The 16,361-nt window shown below is 40.2% G+C and overlaps 1 pseudogene; it reads right to left on the bottom strand.

Moving 5' to 3' along the window:
* Positions 1 to 13,169: 13,169 nt before the first annotated feature.
* On the bottom strand, positions 13,170 to 13,280 carry LOC112440599 (small nucleolar RNA U13; annotated as a pseudogene).
* Positions 13,281 to 16,361: the final 3,081 nt, after the last annotated feature.

The raw sequence follows: 16,361 nt of genomic DNA, 5'->3' as shown, positions 1-16,361 counted from the left end.
CTACTGTGTAGGTGGGACCACAGCCATGCACCACCATCGCTGCCTAATTTTTTTTTTTTTGTATTTTTTTGGTAGAGACTGGGTTTTGCCATGTTGCCCAGGCTGTGTCAGTATGTTTTATTTTAGCCATTCTAATAGGTTTGAGTGATATCTCATGGTGGTTTTAATTTGCATTTCTCTAATGATTGAACAATGTTGATCAACTATTCACGTGCTTATTTGCCACCACGTCAAAAACTGCAAATTTTTTTTTGTAGTAGCCATCCTAATGGGTACAAAGAGATATCTCATTGTGGTTTTGATTTGCATTTCCCTGATTTAATGATGTTGAACACTTTTTCACGTGATTATTGGCTGTTGGTATGTCTTTGGAGAATTGTCTATTGCAGTCCTTTTCCCATTTGTAAACCGGATTATCTTGTTTTTTTTTGTTACTAAGTGGTAAGAGTTCCTTTATGTTCTGGATATTAACTCCTTATTAGATATGTGGTTTGCAGATATGTTCTCCCATTCTGTATATTGTTCCTTCTTACTCTGTCATTTGCTTCCTATGTTGTGCAGACATATTAAAATTTGATGTAATTTATTTGTCTGATTTTGCCTTTGTTGCCTGTGCTTTTGGTGTCATATCCTAGAAGTCATTGCAAAATCCAGTGTCGGGAAGCTTTTCCCCTAAGTTTTCCTCTAGGAGTTTTCTAGTTTCAAGCCTATACATTTAGGTCTTTAATCCAATGTTAGCCCTTTCTTAATGAGTTCTTTGTATTTTGGGCAGGGAATAAGTCTTTCTTTAATGTAACTGTCAGGAATTTACTATATTTAACTTTTTCCTTCTTCCTTCCTCCCCTCTTTCCCTCCCTCCTTCCCTTCCTCATTCATTTCCTCCTTCCCTCTCTTACGGCTTGAAGATAATGGAATCACTCAGGTTTTGTTCGTAACTGGTAAGGTTTTAGTTAGTAGGATGATAATTCATTTTCAACAGCACTTTCTTGTTTGTTCATTGGTTAGCAGGAAGAAGATGAGCCTTAAGTCTGAACGCCGAGGAATTCATGTGGATCCTGTGCAAGAAAGGATGTGGTTACTGTGGCAATCCTACCTGGCAGGGTTTCTGCTCCAAGTGCTGGAGGGAAGAGTAGCACAAAGCCAGGCAGAAGCAGATTCAGGAGGACTGGGAGCTGGTGGAACGGTAAAAGGACTTAACTAGGGGCGGTTGATCAGTGACGTGACTGGATACATAGCTCTGTCACCGTGCAAATACATTTTTTCTCTTCTGCATTCAGCTATCAGCAAGTCAGTTTAATATTAAGGAAAAGGATGTTTTCCCCTCTTCTTCTCAGTCAACCTTTAATGAACAACTTTCAGTAGTTTCTTCATTTTGTGTTTGTCTTAACTTCTGGTTATTTTCTTTGGATTGTGTTAGTCTTAGTTCTCAAATTTAGACAAATTCCTTGGAGTGGAAGAATGGAGACAGGCATATTTCATGGTGAAGATTAAATGAGCTAATAAATATGATGTACCCAGCGCAGGGCTTGCAAATGGCACTCATCAAGCATTATTTCTCTCGTTCTTTTACTATATTCAGCATGGCATGTAGCTCAGTGATAAAACAGTAGTAGAAATCTGGTGACTCGTATACGTATACATAGTCCTTGCATTATCGAAATTTATTCCTTAAAAATTAGGTAACTCAAAGGCAGTTTGTATTATCTGGATATACAGTGATGTTAAAAATTAAATGATGGGTCGGGCGCAGTGGCTCACGCCTGTAATCCTAGCACTTTGAGAGGCTGAGGCAGCTGGATTACCTGAGGTTAGGAGTTCAAGACCAGCCTGACCAACATGGTGAAACCCAATCTCTACTAAAAATATTTAAAAAGTTAGCCGGATGTGGTGGTACGTGCTTGTAATCCCAGTTACTTGGGCGGCTGAGGTAGGAGAATTCCTTGAATGCAGGTATCGGAGATTGCAGTGAGCTGAGATCGTGCCACTGCGGTCCAGCCTGGGCAACAAGGTGAGACTCTGGTCTCAAAAAAAAAAAACAAAAAACAAAACAAAATTAAATGATGGGATGGCTAGTGAGCATAGGAACTAGTAAAATGCCATAAATAATGTTAATTCTTTGCCAGAGCATTCTAGAAATTCTAAAACTGCTTCAACAGAAGAAAGTCAAATGGAATTCTGCTAACTCTTGCTAGTTTTTTTTTTTTTTTCATCCAGTCAGCCAATATTTGTTGAGTTGACTTCTTTGCTGGTATCTGTGGTAAACCCAGAGAATTAGAAATTACACATTGCTTTCAGTGACTGTGGTCAATCAAAGAGAGAAAATTTTAACCCAGAACGTGAATGATCTCCTCAGGCTTCCGACTGCATGCCTCATGCTGTCAGTAGCAGACCCTGTTTCGAAAACAGAGTAGAGGCCACTAGGCACAAACTCTCTCAGCTTCCTCCCCTGGCCACATAAAAATGTACTAATACCTTTATATTAACTTCTTGTCTGTCCCAGAGAAAGAGGTGTCCCAATTCCATCCTCAGACTTAGCACCTCCACCTGTGATTTTTGTTTCTATTTCTTACTGCTTTTAATTGTGACCCTGCTAAATCTCTCGGAAAGCTTGTAAAAGCAGTGATTGTTGGACTTTACCCTCAGAATCTCTGATTTTATAGTTTGGGAGTAAGACTAGAGAATTTGCATTTCTAACAAGTTGCCTGGTGTTGCTGCTGTTGCTGTCTGGGGAATCACACTTGGAGAACCACTGTCTTATAGATAGCGCTTGAGTTTTTTGTTTGTTTTTTGTTTTTTTGAGACAGGGTCTTGCTCTGTCATCCCTGCTGGAGTGCAGTGGTACAGTCTCGACTCACTGCAACCTCTGCTTCCTGGGCTCAAGTGATCCTTCTGCTTCAGCCTCCCAAGTAGCTAGGACTACATGAGCATGCTACCACGCCCAGCTAATTTTTGTATTTTATGTAGAGACAGGGTTTCACCATGTTTCCCAGGCTGGTCTCAAATTCCTGAGCTCAAGTGATCCGGCTGCCTTGGCCTCCCAGTGTGCTGGGATTACAGGCGTGAGCTACTGTACCCCGCCTGTGTTTGGGAATTATTACAGATGGTTCACATGCAGCTAATCCAAACCCAAATTTATTGCTTTTATTTATTATTCTCCACATTCTGAACATTTTCCTCCTAACCCTTCTCCTGAGTCAATTAATGGCATCACTATTTACCAAGTTAGCTAAAAAACCTTGGTTTCATTGTTGATTTCTCTTTCATCTCCCATGCTACCTACAACTTGACCAAGTTCTGTTTCTTCCAACTCAGAAAAGTCTTTTGAATTTTACCTTTTGTACTCCTATTTTCCAGGTGCTTATTTTCTTTTACTTAAACCTTTATAATATACTCTTACTTCTTGTTCCTGTCTCTAGTTTCTCTACCCTTCAAGTTGTTCACACAGCTACCTGCATGATCTTTCTAAAGTACATACAACGATCTGACAACGATAACTTCTTGGATTTACAGTCTTTCTTGCTTCCCCACCACATGATGAAATCCAGAATAGTGGGCTCAGCAATCAAGATTCCCTACCCTCTGGAGCCTTCCTGTGTATCCAGCATCACAGTTCATCACACGCCCAGTGCTCTGGCTACATTCAGCTTGTTGTGAAGCAAACCACAGGCTTGCACATTTGTAGTTCCTTCTTTCTGGAATGTCCTTTCACTTAGAATCCTAGTCAGCCTTATTACTCAGACGTGGTGGTGTGTACCTATAGTCTCAATAACTTGGAAGGCTGAGGGATGAGAATTGCTTGAACTCGGGAGGCAGAGGTTGTAGTGAGCTGAGATCGTACTATTGCTCCCCAGCCTGGGTGATGGAGTGACACTCTGTCTCAATAAAAAGCAACAAAAAAAGGATCCTATTTATCCTTTAAGACCCCACCCAAACATCACCGTTGTAAAGCCTTATCAGCTCCCCCCAGCAGATTGAGTTGTTCTTTCCTGTGTTCTCACAGCACTCAACTTTTACTCTCTGATGTAGCAGCTGTCCCATTCTGTAGCAGTTGTTTACTTACCTTTTCGTCTGTTCCAGCCTTGAGCTTGTTAGGGAAAAGGACTAGACTTTATTTATTTCACTGAGCTTGTTGGGGAAAAGGACTAGACTTGATTTCTTTCATGTAACCTAGAGCAGTTGCTGAATGAGCATGAGAGGATCCCATTTGAAATCTGTAGTGCATGAAGAGCCGTCCATCCTGTAGCTATGTGAGACCTCAGACTGATTTGGCATATTTAGTCTCTAGGTCTAAAATCTTTAGATCCTCCTGAATTAATGGAGTAATAACCTTCAGATACAGAGAAATCTTGGAGAATATCTAGATCATTCTAATCCTCTCTTGAATTGCAGACTCCAGTGGGAGGAAGAAGAGGCCTTTGCCAGCAGTCAGAGCAGCCAAGGGGCCCAATCCTTCATATTCTCCAAGTTTGAAGGAAAGAAAACCAACAAGAAGACCCGCAAGGTTACCACAGTGAAGAAATCTTCAGTACGTCTTCCAGGGTCGGATCAAAGAAGGGTAATGTTCTGATACTCTTTTTTTTCTTCTCTGCCTGAGTGAGACACAGAGGAGTTCCCCAATGCTCATAGGCTCAGCTTTGTAATTTCTGTCAACTTTTTGAGATCATCAGCTCAGATTTGACACTGAAATTGGGTTTGAGGGTCAGACAGTATATGAAACCAATACTCTGGTTGAAAGATATTGTGTTTTAGAGAAATTTGTTTACTCTATAGGAGGAATAAAGAGAATTGAAATAGGTAGTTTTGTTTATGAAATTCATCCCCATCCAAATGACTATCTCTTTGGATGTTTTGGTTTTTGTGCCTTTATTTGTGGATCCTGGTTTGTTCTGTAGTATAATACCCTCATTGTTCATAGCTTGTCAGAAATGGCAATTTCTAGCCTTGAAAGTCATCTGAGAGATTTTCTGCCTGAGAGCTTATTTGAGAGACAGCTTGTGTCATGAGGAATTGTATTGAGAACATATAGGAAAAGGCCCACATTGGGCTCCTGGAGGGATGAAAGTGAGCCATAGTAGCTATTTTCCAGTGCATGGATTTGTATGTAGGTGATCATATTCACCCGGCTTCTTAAAATGCCATATAACCATCAAGAGGATTGTCACTTAAGTCACAGTTGTTCTACCACTGAGCAGACAACCCAGTTGAAGTGGCCCAATATGAAGCAAGAAAGAATCTCTGTTGTTAGGCCTTGGTCTCTGAAAATTTATGTTGGTACTCGGTCTTTGAAAATTTATGTTGAGTTATGCAGTGAATGTGAAATAATGAGGGAGACTGGGAACCAACACTGATGCTGTCAGAAAACCTGTTCTCTGGGAGCCCCCTCACTTGCTCCCCAGTTCTTACCCTGGGGTAATTGTAATGAGATCTTCTCCCCTGGAGGCAGGGGAATGAATAATAAGACAGTTTTATCCCTTAAGATCCTTGCCAGTCCTCTAGGTTTTGTGACTTTTGCTGTTTTCTTTTGGTTTATTGTAAGGAAATAAAAGGAAATATTGCATATAACCAAAAACATACTTCTCTTTAAGACATGGATACCAAGTGTGGTGGCTTACACCTATAATCTCAGCACTTTGGGAGGCCACGACGGGTGGATCACCTGAGCTCAGGAGTTTGAGACCAGCCAGGGCAACATGGTGAAACCCCGTTTCTACAAAAAATAAAAAAATTATCCAGGCACAGTGGCATGTGCCTGTAGTCTCAGCCTGGGTGACAGAGCAAGACCCTGTCTCAAAATTAAAAAAACAAAAAATAATAATAAAATAAAAAGGAAAGAAAAGAAAAAAGAAAGATTGATTAGATTTAAGTAATAAATCTTTGTTCACATGATTAATTTGAAGTTGTTTCTTGGTTGGCTGCCAGTTGTAGCTATTTTGTCTCTACTAAAAAGGGGGAAAAATTAGTACCTGCCAGAGGTTAAATAAGAATGTATTCAGCTCATGATTTATCTATTAGGAGGTGAAATTTCCAGGTGGTTAGTCAGGTGACTTTGGAGTCATTCCTGGTTTGAGTCCTAGCTTTGTCATTTACCAGCTTTGTGACCCTGGGTGGACTAACCACTCCAAGTCTTATCCACACTGAGGGACAGTAATACCTATCAGAGACATGTGATGAGGATTTCATGAGTTGACACATGTACAGAGCTTAGCACAGTGCCTGACTCACACAGTAGATCTCCAGTAAGTGTTAGCTTTTTTAAAATGCAAGTTATTCTTCTGATAGAATAATCTTGCAGGGAGCTCAAGGCCATTTATTATTAAGATCCTTCATTCCTATTTAGCTTAAAGTCTGTTTCTTCCTGATATGTAGTGAAGTGGTAAGTATTTATGATAACAGATGAAATATTAAAAAAATTATCGAATTATCAGCTCTAATAGCCTCATTTTGCAGATGACAATATGAAAGTCCATAAAGGTTAACTAATTTACCCACGGTTGCACGATGAGTTTGCACATGAGAACTCAGGTCTCCTAACTCCTGGGTCAATATTTTTCCATTGTATTCCTTTATTCAATGTGTATACTTCAGAAACCCAGGTTATTTAATGTATATAATAAATAGTAAATATATATATATAAATACGTTTCTGTAACTTAAGTACATAATTGTCATTTATATTCACTGACTCTCCTTGGTGGTTTTAAAAACCTGTGTCTCAAAAGCCTCTGTACGGTGTGCATGATACTATGGAAAGAAGATTTACAAGTTAGTGCAGTCTGTACTTTAAAAAGAAACAATTCTGGGGCCGGGTGCAGTGGTTTCTACCTACCTATAATCCGAGCTATTTGGAAGACTAAGGTAGGAGGATTACATGAGCCCAGGAGTTAGTGGCTGCAGTGAGCTGTGATTGTGCCACTGTATTCCAGCCTGGGCAGCAGAGTGAGACACCAACATTAAAAAAATTAATTTAAAAAAGAAACAGCCAAGTGACTTTTATTTTAAAAATATGTATGCAGAATGGTTTTTACCTTTGTTCTTGTTTCTCCCCACCTCCCCATCTTTTTGAATGGTAGATTTGTACTTTTGATTTTTTGTTCTTTAGTTGCTTTTTGTCAGTAGAAAGCTTTTGGGGATAAAGACCTTAAAGTATTTAAAAATTTATGTTAGAAAAGAAGATTCCATTATGTCTTTGTTTCACAGATCACTTAATATAACTTAGCCAGGTAAGTTTTGCATTTCACACTGATTACTTGTTTGGCCATTGTGTTTGGATAAGGTTAGCCTCAGTGCAGTTTTAATGTATTGGGTCTAGATTAGAAACAGACTTTTTGGATTCTGTATTCTTTGTCTTCTTTAGTCCGTGATCCCCTTGCTCTTGGTATTTTACTTGTTTCTGTTAGTAGTAAAAAGGAAAGCTTTTATGCCATACATAGCAGCTTGGTAGCAGACAAAATACAAATAACCTTCTAAGGAATTTGAAGAATATTTTTACATTCTTTTAGAGTGGGATATGCCGTCAGAGAAAGTAAATGGAATATCTTGACTGTAGAGACTTAGTTAAAGTGTTTTAGTCTCCACAGTCAGGGTGAATGAGCTGTATAGAGGAAGTCATAGTGGTTGGCCAAGCTGAGATACTTGCTTATACATTCCAAAGTGCCCTTTTCTTTCAGAACTCCTATAATCTTGTCATCCCAAGTAGAATCTTGTGTACTTCTTTCACAAATGGATCTGAAAACAGTGATCCTCCAAAGCATATCTTTTCTTTTTTAGAATTAAAATACCAATACCACCCAGACCTTAGATTCTAAATACTGTTATTCATTAAAGTGAACCGGGGCTTCTTGGAGAAATGACTGATTCTGGGGCTGGGCCAGGGAAAAAAGGGCCCCTTCAATATTTTGGGGACATTTCAGAAGATCCAGAAGCCAGCTTGGAGGGGTTTCCACTGGCCAAGTCTGGGATAAATTTGAGTGTCAAAATAAATAAGAACAATAAGGCCGGGCACGGTGGCTCAGGCCTATAATCCCAGCACTTTGGGAGGCCGAGGCGGGCAGATCACCTAAGGTCGGGAGTTTGAGACCAGCCTGGCCAAAATGGCACAATCGCGTCTCTACCAAAAATACCAAATTAGTCAGGTGTGGAGGTGCGTGCCCGTAATCCCAGCTACTTGGGAGGCGGAGTCAGGAGAATGGCTTGAACCCAGGAGGCGGAGATTGCGGCAATCTGAGATCATCCCATTGCACTCCACCTTGGGCAACAAGAGCGAGACTCCATGTCAAAAAAAAAAAAAAAAGTTGTCATGTTAGTAGTAAAAATTGATTCAAGTAAAGTTTATCTGGGTGCTAAATCTGGGATGAGGGGAGGGAGTTTCCCAGGGAGCAAGTTATGAACGTGATCTCAAATTAACTGCCTATGAATCATTTATTTATTTTTCTTTTTTTCCTTTTTTTGTGGAGACTGGAGGTGGGTCTCTCACTATGTTGCCCAGGCTGGTCTTGAATTGCTGGCCTCAAGTGATCCCACCACTGCAGCCTCAAAGTTCTGGGATTACAGGTGTGAGCCACCATGCCCAGCCAGATTGTTAATTATAAATAGAGAAACGGTAACTATAAAATGGGGATGTGTGAGGCAAGGATAGATGTCATGTGCCTCCAGACATGACACTTTGAGAACACAACATCATTTATGAAATATCTAAGCCGAAAAGTTTTAACAACCTGAATCCAGTCATGAGGAAACAACTGGCTAACCCAATCTAAATGGCATTCAACAAGATACCTGGCCTGTGTTCTTCAGAAATGTCATGCGAGAGAAACAAAGGCTGGGAGCATTGTGAACAATTGAGAAAATTGGAATATGGATTTTCAATTTAGTAAAAGTATCGTATCAATGTAAATTTTCCTGAATTTGGTAACTATCCTGTAAGGTACATAAAACAATGGCTTAATCCCTTTGCATTGCTACAAAAGAATACCTGAGGCTGGGTCACTTGTAAAGGAAACAGGTTCATTTGGCTCACCGTTCTGCAGGCTGTGGAAGAAGCATGGAGACAGGCCAGGTGCAGTGGCTCACGCCTGTAATCCCAACACTTTCAGAGGCCGATATGGGCAGATCAGTTGAGGCCTGGAGTTCAAGACCAGCTTGGCCAACATAGCAAAACCTGTCTCTACTGAAAATACAAAAATTGGCCAGGCATGGTGGCCTGTTCCTGTAATCCCAGCTACTCGGGAGGCTGAGGCAGGAGTATTGCTTGAACCTGGAAGGCAGTGTTGAAGCGAGCCGAGATTGTACCAGTGTACTCCCACCTGGCCAGTGGAGTGTGAGACTCCTTCTCAAAAAAAAAAAAAAAAAAGAAAGAGAGATACTGGGCAATGGAAGGCTTGACAATCATGGTCTACTTGCTGTACCTGAAACACAAGCTTTGTTTCTGTATTAAAAACATAAGGTGAAGCTGAGTCCACTGGCTCATGCTTGTAATCCCAGCATTTTGGAGACTGAAATGAGGCAGGAGGATTGCTTGATCCCAAGAGTTGAAGACCAGCCCGGTCAACATAGTGAGACCCCATCTCTTTTTTTTTTTTTTTTTTTTGGGGACCCCATCTCTTAAAAAAAAAAAAAAATTAACTAGGCTAGTGCCTGTAGCCCCATCTACTCTGGAGGCTGAGGTTGGAGGATCATTTCAGCCTGAGCAGTTGAGGCAGAAGTGAGCTGTGATCTGGCCACCGTACTCCAGCCTGGGTGACAGAGTGAGACCTTGATTAAGACAAAACAAAACAAAAACAAAACAAAAAAAACAAACACAAGGTGACTTTAAGTTGAAGAGCAAGCACTTGCCATTTGAGTCTTAGCCAGAACTATAAACTGTAATGTGGGTGAGGTTGTCCTTTTCCATATTTCCTTCTTCTTCACAGAGGTTGATTTTTAGAAAACTTAGAGAAAAACAACCAAGTGTTGACTTTAGTAACTTCTATGATCGTAACTAGCTAGTAGAATTAATTGTCATTTATATTTTTAAAGGGTTTTTTTTTTTTTTTTTTAAAGCAAATTGTCTCTTTGGATAAGTATGTGTGGGAGGGAAGCACGTCGTAAGCAAAACAATAAAGGAAATGAGTAGGGTTTTCTTGTCTTTGACAGGCCTACAGACCTCCAAAGTCAGAGGAATTGGTGTTCTTCTGAAGAGTCTTCAGTCCTCTCTTTGGCTTACTGAGGTAGTTGTAGCATAGTCAACAGCTCAGGCTTTGGATTTATGCATACAGACCCAGGTTCAAATTCCAGTCTTTATAAGTGACTGCAACATTATTCAAGTTACTTAACATATTCAGGCCTCAGCTTCCTCATTTATAAATATCATAAGTGTACTATCTGATAGACTTGTGAGGATTATACAAAATAGCATTGTAAAAGTACTTAGTGCATAATAGGCAATTATCTATATGTAAGTTACTACCATTATTATTTTGTCAGATGGAATATGTATTATGTTTTTATTGGGTTGAGTGTTCTATCAGAGTCAGATAGTTCAAGTTGGTTGATAGCATCATTCAAGTCTTCTGTCTTTACTGACTTTTTAAAAATCACCTGTCTGTCAATTACTAAGTGAGGAATACTGAAATCTTGAAGTGTCATTGTGAATTTGTTTCTCCTTTCAGTTCTGTCAAATTTTGTTTTATGTGGTTTGAAGCAGTGTTATTAGTATATACATATTTAGGATTGCTGTGTCTTCTTGAAGAATTAACCCCCTTTTTATGATGAGATATCCCTCTCCGTTCTTGGTAATATGGTCCATGTCCTTAAGTTTACTTTGTCTAACATTGGTATAACCACTTAAGCTCTTTTTCATTGTTTCAGGGTATCTTCTTCCTTTCATTAGTTTTTAACATATATATATCTATATATTTAAAGTAAATTTCTTACAGACAACATGAAGTGGGGTCTTGTTTTTTAATCTAATATGATAATCTCTGACATTTAATCAGACTGTTTATAGCACTTATATTTAATGCGATTTTTTTTTTTTTTTTTAAAGACAGAGTTTTGCTGTTGTTGCCCAGGCTGGAGTGCAATGGCATGATCTCACCGCAACCTCCGCTTCCCGGGTTCAAGCAATTCTTCTGCCCCAGCCTCCCGAGTAGCTGGAATTACAGGCATGCACCACCATGCCTGGCTAATTTATTGTATTTTTAGTAGAGACGGGGTTTCTCCATGTTCGTCAGGCTGGTCTCAAACTCCCGACCTCAGGTGATCCGCCCGCCTCAGTGGTTCCTTCTCTCATCTTGGGTAGTTTCTTCATACGCATGTGCAGTAGTCAGCCACACTCAAGGGAACCCTCTACAGATAACTGGAGCTTTTTCTGTGTAGCCGTCTCCCCTCCGTAGCGTTTGCATGATATTTTGCCATGCAAATTCTGGTCACATTGGCCTCCCTGAACTCCAAATGCTATCTCCTCAATTCAGCAAGTCAGCTAGGCTCTGGCCTCCCTGTGCCATGACTTTAAAACTCTCCCAGCAGTGAGCTGGGACACTCTAGGACAGACTGTGTTTGTTTCCCTTCTTTCAGGAGTTAATCTGCTGTTTGCCTGTCATCCAGTGTCTGAAAATCTTTAGTTCATATATTTGTCTGACCTTCAAATTTGTTAAATAGTAGGGTAAACCTGATGCCATCAGGGTATTCCATCATGACTAGAAGCAGAATTATCAGACAGAGAAGGATTCACTTCCAAACACTAAAGAATTTTTTTCTAATCATACCGATGCCAGCACAATCTTTGGTTTTCCATTGAGATAAAAAATATTTTAGAGGAGATGTTGCCTTTTTTGTTTTGAATTAGATTGTACCTGATTTATTTATGTGGCTCATGCCTGTAATCCCAGCACTTCGGGAGGCTGAGGCAGGTGGATCGCCTGAGATCACAAGTTCGAGACCAGCCTGGCAAGCATAGTGAAACCCCGTCTCTACTAAAAATACAAAAAATTAGCTGGGCATGGTGGCGGGCGCCTATAATCCCAGCTACTAGGGAGGCTGAGGCAGGAGAATCGCTTGAACCTGGGAGGTGAAGGTTGCAGTTAGCCAAGATTGTGCCATTGCACTCCAGCCTGGGCAACAGGAGGAAAAAACGCTGTCTCAAAAAAAAAAAAAACAAATCTGATACTGATTATATTATACGGACTTAAAACTTTGTACCTGAATGAGGACAAAAAATACAAGTTGAAGACACGGCTATATCTTCATTCCCATGCTCTTTCCCAGAATAAGTAGAAAGATAAGTGTCTTCCTATACTTTATAATGACTCCACTGTTCTGAACTATATATTTATGCAAGGAGTAGTTTGCCCTACTATGTAATTACTGTTAGAAGAACAGAAGTATGTATCCAAAACAGAGCAACTTTAACCAGCAAATAGGCTTTAATTATTGTGAGAACTTCAGCAGGCGTAGCAACCCAGGACCCAATTTTAAAACTAGAAGCACTGAGGATGAGAAGTGAGGCAGTGGAAATAGCTCTGAGCTCTCAGCATCTATAAGTCATAAGGAACAAAAGTAGATGAAAGATGTATTTGATAATTATGTTGAAGGAATAAAAAAATTAAAAACGTGTCATAGAAGCATATAGTGATAGGCGAGGGGAAACTTAAATCATCATCCCGGGGCAGCCATGGCGGCTCTATGCGTGAGGCTGGTGCCACGCAGTCTCCCGGTGTTGGCATTGTCTCCAGGCCTTCTCAGTTCTGCACACAGCTAGAAAACAAAAGAACAGTTGCCAGCACTTGGAAGAGGACGTGGATCCAAACGAAATGGGGGACAGATAGTCCTTCTACAGACAAGATACTCATGGAAGAAGTCAAGTAGAAGAGCAGCTGAAGGAGGCTGTGGAAGAAGATAAGCAAGCATTGGCTCGCAGCAGAGCAGCCAAAAATTGGTGGAGGAGGCAAATATGTATAGCATTCAGGGCTTCTGCAAGTACTCGTTAGAGGTTGCAGATGTTTTGGAGACAGTAACATAGTGTGTTCCAGAAGAAGTTAAAGACAATAACCCTCACCTGAAAAACCTCTGTGAGACTCTCACAATGAGTGAAGTCCAGATTCAGGAAGTGTTCAGCAAGCACTGCCAAGCTGAACCCTGTCAGAGCAAATTCCACCCTTATGAGCATGAAGTCTTTTTTTCATCTTTCTTCACATCCGACAGGCAATGTGCCAGTGTTGTAACAAGGTTTGAGGGAGGCATATCTCACACATGAAAACCCAGTGTGAAAACTCAGTCATCACACTTACGAACCACAGAAAGATCTAGCAAGCGGTCTTGTTCCACATGCTGGTTTAGGGGAAAGAGCTGAGCCCAGTGGTTCTAATTACAAAAGTGAGGTTCAAGCATGGGCAGCCCCTTAGCCCCGCCCTCGTTGATGTGGTGAAGGAAGCTTAGCTGCCTCTTACAAGATTTTTTTTTCTTTAAATCACTTGCCATAATTCGTGAAAAGCTGGTTCATCTTTTCTCATCTATGAATACTTTTGACTTTCCCCAAGGTTAGAAACCTGAAGTAACCAGCAGGTAAATAGCAAAGTAAGCTGATCTCTCGGTTACATTAATGGACTGCTATTCAGGAGTGTGTCCTCTGATTTTTAGTACCACATGTTTAATAATTCCACTTACTTAGTAAAAAATGGCCAATAGGACACTACAGGTTTCATGAATCACGCTGTATCTGCTCAGACTCTAGTGACATCAAAGTATTTTAAATGAACAAAATGTCTTTGGGAATTCTGCTTTTTAGCAATCTGGACATTCCTGTCTGCACTGTGTGTCTCTTGTGCAACTTGTAACGTGGGAGTTACTGGATTTCTTAGCCCACTACACATTTCATTCAGTAAAGGGAAGGCAAGGGTTGAAACATTTCTTACGCTAAAAATAATTTTATGATGACCTTTGTGAAGAACATGTGCGTTCCTTAGACACTGTCTAGCTGCTGAAAATGACGGATTTCTGGTTTTTGGTTGGTTTGTTTTCGGAGATGCAAAATGAGCATATGTACCTTAACGGTTCCCACCACCTTTATTTTGCCAGTAATTTAATTTGAGAAAATCAGTTAGTTTTGCCCTGTTTTCTTCATCTAAATGTGGAAATGTTTAAATCTGTGTTCTGCTAGGTACTGATGACCTCAAGATATATTCCCTGGTGAGATGGACTTTCTCAGAATATGAGGACTGCATGCCTGGCACACTTGAAATGTTAGCGTTTCATTTTTCAAGAGGATTAAAGCCCTCATATGTTTATTTTCCTTTAAAAAACTACTTAAGGCAGCACAAATTGGTAAAAAAAAAAAAAAAAAAAAAAAAAAAAAAAGGACATCAAAACTAAAACCTAAATAGATGAAGCAGTTAACATCAGTACAGACAAAACTTAATGAACCCAGAAAATCGATTGTGGTGATTCACATTGAAATGACAGGAGTTCCAGATGAAATACACAGAAATCATAGTTAAGGAAAATAGTCAAAGGTTTTCAAAACTGGAGGTGAAAACAAAGATCTCAGCCAGACCGTTAAGAAAGTGTACGGAGTGCCTCTCAGCATAATAGTCAAAGAAAGACACCCAACTTTCAATGTTGTAATCACAAAGTAAAAAATTTATTTTAGAAAAATAAAATGACAGCTTTACCTCAGATGTTATAGAAAAGATGATCCCATACAATGATTAGAGAGTACTTGAGGAAAAGGGTTTACTTTCACTGCTCTACTATCCTTTTTTCTTGGAAAACTATGACAAACCTTTTGGAGTTTTGTACAGTCTAAAAGAACTTACCAACACAAACCTGCTCTCACTTTGCTCCTTTGGCAAACACTGAGGGGGGGCCTGAGAGTTACCTTATTTGCAGGCTAACAAATTAACCCTAACCTCCCATGGTTTCACAGATACTAGTCAAAGACACGAGTCTCCTAGGTCAGACACAAAGGCCAGTTTCTTACAGCAGTAGCAGTAGCCAGTGCATTTGCATTTGTGCTTATCCCCTGAGTATCTGTTCCTATGGGATAATGCAGAGAAGACCAGGGAAAGCCTGTGCATGCAGTGAGTTGTATTAGAGGAGAAGAACCTTGGAATTAGGGATCCTTATTGGACAGTAAGCAGTCTACCATTTTCTCTTGAAGGAGGCACTCTGTCTCCCAAAGCTGTTTGTTATACAGATATCCTTGAAAAGATGTTGCAAAACAAAGGCAGTCATTGCCTCTGCTCACAGATAGGTAGAAAGAAATCTATGGAGAATTGTCTTCAGCATCTTATAAAGGGAGGAATGGTAATAAATGTCCACATTCATTCAGTCAACCCATACTGAGCACTAACCATGTGCCTGGCCCTGTTCTAGGCATGAGGATATGGTGGTGAACAGTGCCCTCGTGGAGCTAACATTTTAGTTGGGGAAATGGACAATAAAGAGATCTGTTACATAGTGGTAAGTCCTATAAGAATGGAAAGCAGGATGAGAGAGTGGCAGGGGAGTTCTTTTACATTATGAGAGCAATACTGTACTGGAGCATAAACTGCAGTAGGAATAGAAAAGGAGTTTTCTGCATTGTATTGTAAAATTACAGGGGTTGTGCGGGGCTCGGGGAGGAGAACATGATCCCTTGACACCAGTAAGACAGGCCTCTGGGGTTTCTAAAAGGAGCTCAGAGGGTTTCTAGTTGGAAGCGAGCACTACAGGTTGAGTATCCCTTATCCGAGAGCCTTGGGACCAGAAGTGTTTCAGATTTTGGGGTTTTCCCAGATTTTGGAATATTTACACATATATAAGATAACTTGGGACTGGGACCCAAGTCCAAACACAGAATTCATTTGTTGTATATATACCTTACATACATAGCCTGAAGGTAATTTTATACCACATTTTAAGCAGTTTTGTGCATGAAACAGTTTTGGCTGCTTTTTGACTACAGCCCATCACATGAGGCCAGGTGTGGAATTTCCTACTTGTGGTGTCATATCGACACTGACAAATTTGGGATTTTTGAGCATTTCAGATTTTTTATTTTTGGGTTAGGAATGCTTAAACCTGTAATAATAATCACAAGAATGAATATAGTTTTTTCTAAGTTAAGTGCTAAAATTCGGTGCAAAAGAAAGGTGTAAAACCATCTGTAAACTACCTAAGAATACTGAATGAATGCATAAGTTTTGCAGAAAATACATGAACTAAAAGGACAGATTTGGGCACTGCAGTGTATACTTGTAGTCCCCACTACCCAGGAGGCGGCTGAGGCAGGAGGATTGCTTGAGCCTAGGAATGTGAGGCTGCAGTGAGCTACAGTTACGTCTGTGAACAGCTACTACATTCCCTCCTAGGCAATGTAGTGAAATGCCACTTCTAAAGAAAAATAA

Source organism: Pan paniscus, chromosome 6, assembly GCF_029289425.2.
Source record: "Pan paniscus chromosome 6, NHGRI_mPanPan1-v2.0_pri, whole genome shotgun sequence".
NCBI classification, from domain to species: Eukaryota; Metazoa; Chordata; class Mammalia; order Primates; family Hominidae; genus Pan; species Pan paniscus.
The sequence above is the reverse complement of the archived record's forward strand: the minus strand, read 5'-3'. Positions and strand labels throughout refer to the sequence as shown.